General features: G+C 40.4%; 1 long non-coding RNA gene across 1 annotated transcript; it reads left to right on the top strand.

Moving 5' to 3' along the window:
* Nucleotides 1-3,546: 3,546 nt before the first annotated feature.
* Nucleotides 3,547-4,622, top strand: LOC135498458 (uncharacterized). The gene is made up of 3 exons (XR_010449064.1): nucleotides 3,547-3,632; nucleotides 3,975-4,263; nucleotides 4,598-4,622. It is a non-coding gene; the product is annotated as an uncharacterized LOC135498458 (long non-coding RNA).
* The last annotated feature ends 468 nt before the right edge of the window (nucleotides 4,623-5,090 follow it).

Here is a 5,090-nt window from a genome sequence, read left to right as displayed (position 1 = left end):
ATTCATTTGCAAGTCACTTTAACCCTTTCTGACTCCATTTCCTAGTTCAAAATGCCAGTTCCTTATTCGTCTTAACTCATTTTAACCCTCTATAACTCCATTTCCCTATTCAAATGATGGCTCCCGATTCAGCTACAAGTCACTTTAACCCTGGCGGTGACGTCACGGTTTTTCCAAGATGGCACTGCATATTGTAAACAAACTCGATCCATGACATTTTGAACTGGGAAATGGAGTCAGAGAGGGTTAAAGTGACTTGCAAATGAATGAAATGGAGTCAGAAAGGGTTAACGTGACTTGCAGCTGAATCGGGAGCCAGCATTTCAATAGGGAAATGGAGTTATAGAGGGTTGAAATGAGTTAAGACGAATAAGGAACTGGGCATTTTGAACTGGGAAATGGAGTCAGAAAGGGTTAAAGAGGCTTGCAAATGAATGAAATGGAGTCAGAAAGGGTTAAAGTGACTTGTAGCTGAATTGGGAACCAGTATTTGAATCGGGAAATGGACTTATAGAGGGTTAAAATGGGTTAAGATGAATAAGGAACTGTCATTTTGAACTGGGAAATGGAGTCAGAAAGGGTTAAAGTGACTTGCAAATGAATGAAATGGAGTCAGAAAGGGTTAACGTGACTTGTAGCTGAATCGGGAGCCAGCATTTGAATAGGGAAATGGACTTATAGAGGGTTAAAATGAGTTAAGACGAATAAGGAACTGGCATTTTGAACTGGGAAATGGAGTCAGAATGGCTTAAAGAGACTTGCAAATGAATGAAATGGAGTCAGAAAGGGTTAAAGTGACTTGTAGCTGAATCGGGAGCCAGCATTTGAATAGGGAAATGGAGATGTAGAGGGTTAAAATGAGTTAAAACGAATAAGGAGCTGGCATTTTGAACTGGGAAATGTGTCAGAAAGGGTTAAAGTCACTGATAGTTGAATCGGGAGCTCGGTAGGAAAGGGTTAAAACCACCAAGTTGAGTTATCGAACTTTGGAGTGTTAATATTTGAAAGAAATTTGAATTGGGAACTGGGAAATGCTTAGCCCATTTCCTAGTTCCTTATTCGTACCCATGTTTGGGTACGAATAAGGAACTGCGTACTGGGAACTGGGAACTGGGAACTGGGAGCCAACTTCACAGACCCGATAAAGTTTGATAAATAAACTAGAACTGAGATTTCACAGGAGCACCTGTGAATTCATGACTCCAGGGTTGTTTTGAGGGCGATACTGTAAGTTGGTCTTGAGTATGGGGACGTGAAGGTCCGTGTGAGGCACCTGGGGAGAGCAGACTAGTTGAACGATGGGATCATGGAGGTATAAATAATTATTTATACATCCAATGAATTGAATGATGGGATCTGACACGGACACTACTATTGATCTCATTATATGAATACCATTTAATTACAAAAAAGTGAAAACAGATCATATCATATTCCTTGGCATAAATTAAAATAGGAGTGCGGGAACAAGGTTTTTTAGCAGGAGGAAAGCGAGAACATTTTGTGCCGTCGTATTCCGATTTGGCTGGTTAGTGGTGAAATCTGCTTTTAATTTTGCAAATTAACATATTCGTTTTTCTAGTTCTAACGTTGTCTGCTTGAGACATTGCCAGGAAAACGTGACGTCATTTTGGCCATTCTTCTTACCGCACGCCCTTTCTCTCCGTAAAAGTTCCTGACATGGTGTGAAAATGGGAACCACACTGCCGCGATGTTTTAACATCGCGGCAGTACTATTAAAATAGTTTCTATTTATAGAATTCAGCGGCAGAGATTTTAGGCACGGAAAAAGTGGATTAACTCGGCTAATCTCAACGGATTTTACCCAGGAATGTTTTCAAGGCGAGAGAAACATCTGATTTAAGTACTGCGCTTATTAGATTTCATGTTCAGGCCGAAGATTGGCCTAAAACGAGGACGAAAAGAGTGCATTATCGAGTGTTGGAGAGGTCACGTGATTGGACGAGAAACCTGAACAAAGTTTTCGTGCTTTTAGCTGTCAACATCAATGGCTATAATATACTCCTGCAGAATAGTAGCACTAATAGAACTAATTTCCGAAGTTTCCAATTAAATAGTTTGAACACAAATCAGAACATCACCCATCAGCTGGACTCAGATCTGCATAAATTACGATAAATAATGAGGTCGTCGCTTCAATTTCGCAAAGAAAGTTGACTCCATTCGAAGGTTGTTTTGACCAAATTCTGTTGAACTCATCGTTATGAGGGCATTTGAACACATTCTCGTTGATCTTTTCTACAAACGTGTGAAGTTTCGTACCAAAATACGTTTCCGTAAAGGCTTAAAAAAGAAAATTTGTCACTTACAAAATCATCGCTCCGGTAGAAATAAAAAGGTCACCGCCATTTTCTTGATGATAGTACTCCAGGTAACCTCGGCGGGAAATTTAAAGCGGGGTCATCCGGGGTCAAACAACAGTTTTGCTCACTACCGCCAACTGGTGATATAAATCGACACTAATCTATTTTATATCAAAACTTCTGTATCATGAAGACCTTTTCAACTTTATTTCAAGCTTTTATCTGCTGGAATAGAGCGTCAAAAAATTGTTTTTTCATTTACGCATTTTGCCCCCTGGGGAGCTGAATTTGAGGCGAATCGCCCAATTTTTTTTCCGTAAGCAACATTTTCTGCGGTGTTTATAAGCAAGACTAGATTTGAAGTGCCTCGGTTGTATGATTACAAAATGCCCAACTTTGTCTACAGATGGCTAGATGGAAGGATGGCAGGATGGATGGAAGGAAGGACGGACACCAATCGAATAGCTATTTGACTAGCTCCGCTGACTTTGTCAGCTGAGCTAAAAATCGTCTGCTAGGGTCTCGTTAGGGAGTTTTTCCCAAATGTACGCGATGATGATGTGTCCCATTAACAGGACGTAACATCTATTTTAAAATGCGTTTCCAAAGTGAATGCATGAGGACAATCCTTTTGTGTCGTATATCACTGGAAACGCCCGATTCCCCTTATTCTGCAGGATGTTAAATCGGGCATCCTAAGCGTCGCATTTGCTCCTAGCTCCCCAGCTAGCAAAACATATGGGAACCACATGGGTTTTACCTGGGCAAGTAGGGTCCCATCTGGCCCACATGTAACCCATGTGGGACCAAGATGGTTTATCTCACATGGGATTTCACCATGTGGGGCCCATATGGGAAAGCCCATATGGGTTTTGAGTTATGGGCCCCATGTGGGTTTGCGATGGTTGATATGGGGACCTATTGAGAATTGTAAGCCCAATGTATCCCATATGAACCCCATATCAATCCCACATCCGAGAATTTCCAATTATATGTTTTAAAAATAAAGGGTTTACATGAGGCCCATTCAAGATTATGATAATGAAATATGTTTTATAAAATTTATGAGTAAAGCTGGCATTTTACAAAATTTGTTTGGCGCCAAAGCAAATCAAAATCGTCCCCATTGGCCTCCGAGTGCATCGTGCGTCTCCAATGGAGCTGAAAGAGCTGATGGGGACGAGTATTGTCGCCTCCTTGCACGCCATTGTCAGCCGCCATATTTGATTTTGTTCTTCACGCCAGTACTCAAAAAGCAGAGAAACTTTCCCATAATTTCATTGATTAGAATAGTTTTTTGTTTGCCAGGTTAGTTGTGACCTTGTCTAAAGCACCAATCTTGATGTTTGTGTGCTTTATATACATTCTTTCAATACAATCCTGCAGATTCTTTGATGTTTTTGTTGTGATATTCCGTTCGTTGTAGGCTCCTATCCTAGTGTACTGTAACTGTACATGCTACACTGTTACTGTACATTTAAATGTGTACATTTATGTACGTGAAAATATACTGTGCAGTGTGTCTTGCCTACCTGTTTTGCTGTTTTATCATGATCATGTATTGTAGACCTGTGTAGTGGTACTCATAGCCTTGTCAGAAAACTATTGTGATGTACATAATACTGTTACACTATACGTCTTTGGTTTCAGGAAGTGTTCGCAAACATGCCTATCAGAAGCAGTCAACAGACAAGGCCATCGCAGAGAAAATGTCAACATGGTTCACGAATGCGCGTGATCGAGGACTAGGAGGAAAACGTGCGGCGAGAGGAGTTGAAGTCGTCAATGAACAACAATTGCCAGGTGGAAATGACCCTGCCATGCCAGAGCCACAAAACACTGATAGTGACAATTAAGAATATTATATAACCATAGTGATGAACAGTGACTTGCCAAAACATGGAAATGCAGGACAAAATCTCAGGTTTTTGTTTGCCAGGTTAGTTGTGACCTTGTCTACTAAAGCACCAATCTTGATGTTTGTGTGCTTTATATACATTCTTTCAATACAATCCTGCAGATTCTTTGATGTTTTTGTTGTGATATCCCGTTCGTTGTAGGCTGCTAGTGTACTGTAACTGTACATGCTACACTGTACATTTAACTGTGTACATTTATGTACGTGAAAATACACTGTGCAGTGTGTCTTGCCTACCTGTTTTGCTGTTTTATCATGATCATGTATTGTAGACCTGTGTAGTGGTACTCGTAGCCTTGTCAGAAAACTATTGTGATGTACATAATACTGTTACACTATACGTCTTTGGTTTCAGGAAGTGTTCGCAAACATGCCTATCAAAAGCAGTCAACAGACAAGGCCATCGCAGAGAAAATGTCAACATGGTTCACGAATGCGCGTGATCGAGGACTAGGAGGAAAACGTGCGGCGAGAGGAGTTGAAGTCGTCAATGAACAACAATTGCCAGGTGGAAATGACCCTGCCCTGCCAGAGCCACAAAATACTGATAGTGACAATTAAGAATATTATATAACCATAGTGATGAACAGTGACTTGCCAAAACATGGAAATGCAGGACAAAATCTCAGGTTTATTCAATGACATTGGTGCTTTGACATTGTTGATACTCAGTATCAACTGCAATTCATTATAGAAATCAAATAAATATTTTCATTTTTTTATCATACATTTTGTTTCGTTTTTCCATTCTCAATGAACTCAACTCAGTGTCCCCATGCAATCCCTTTTTGAGACAACGTGTCTGGGGATGACATAGACTATTCAAAGAAGTGTAGAACACATCAGAC

This window comes from Lineus longissimus, chromosome 13 (assembly GCF_910592395.1).
Source record: "Lineus longissimus chromosome 13, tnLinLong1.2, whole genome shotgun sequence".
NCBI lineage: Eukaryota > Metazoa > Nemertea > Pilidiophora > Heteronemertea > Lineidae > Lineus > Lineus longissimus.
Note: the sequence above shows the minus strand (reverse complement) of the source record. Positions and strands in the feature narration are given on the sequence as shown.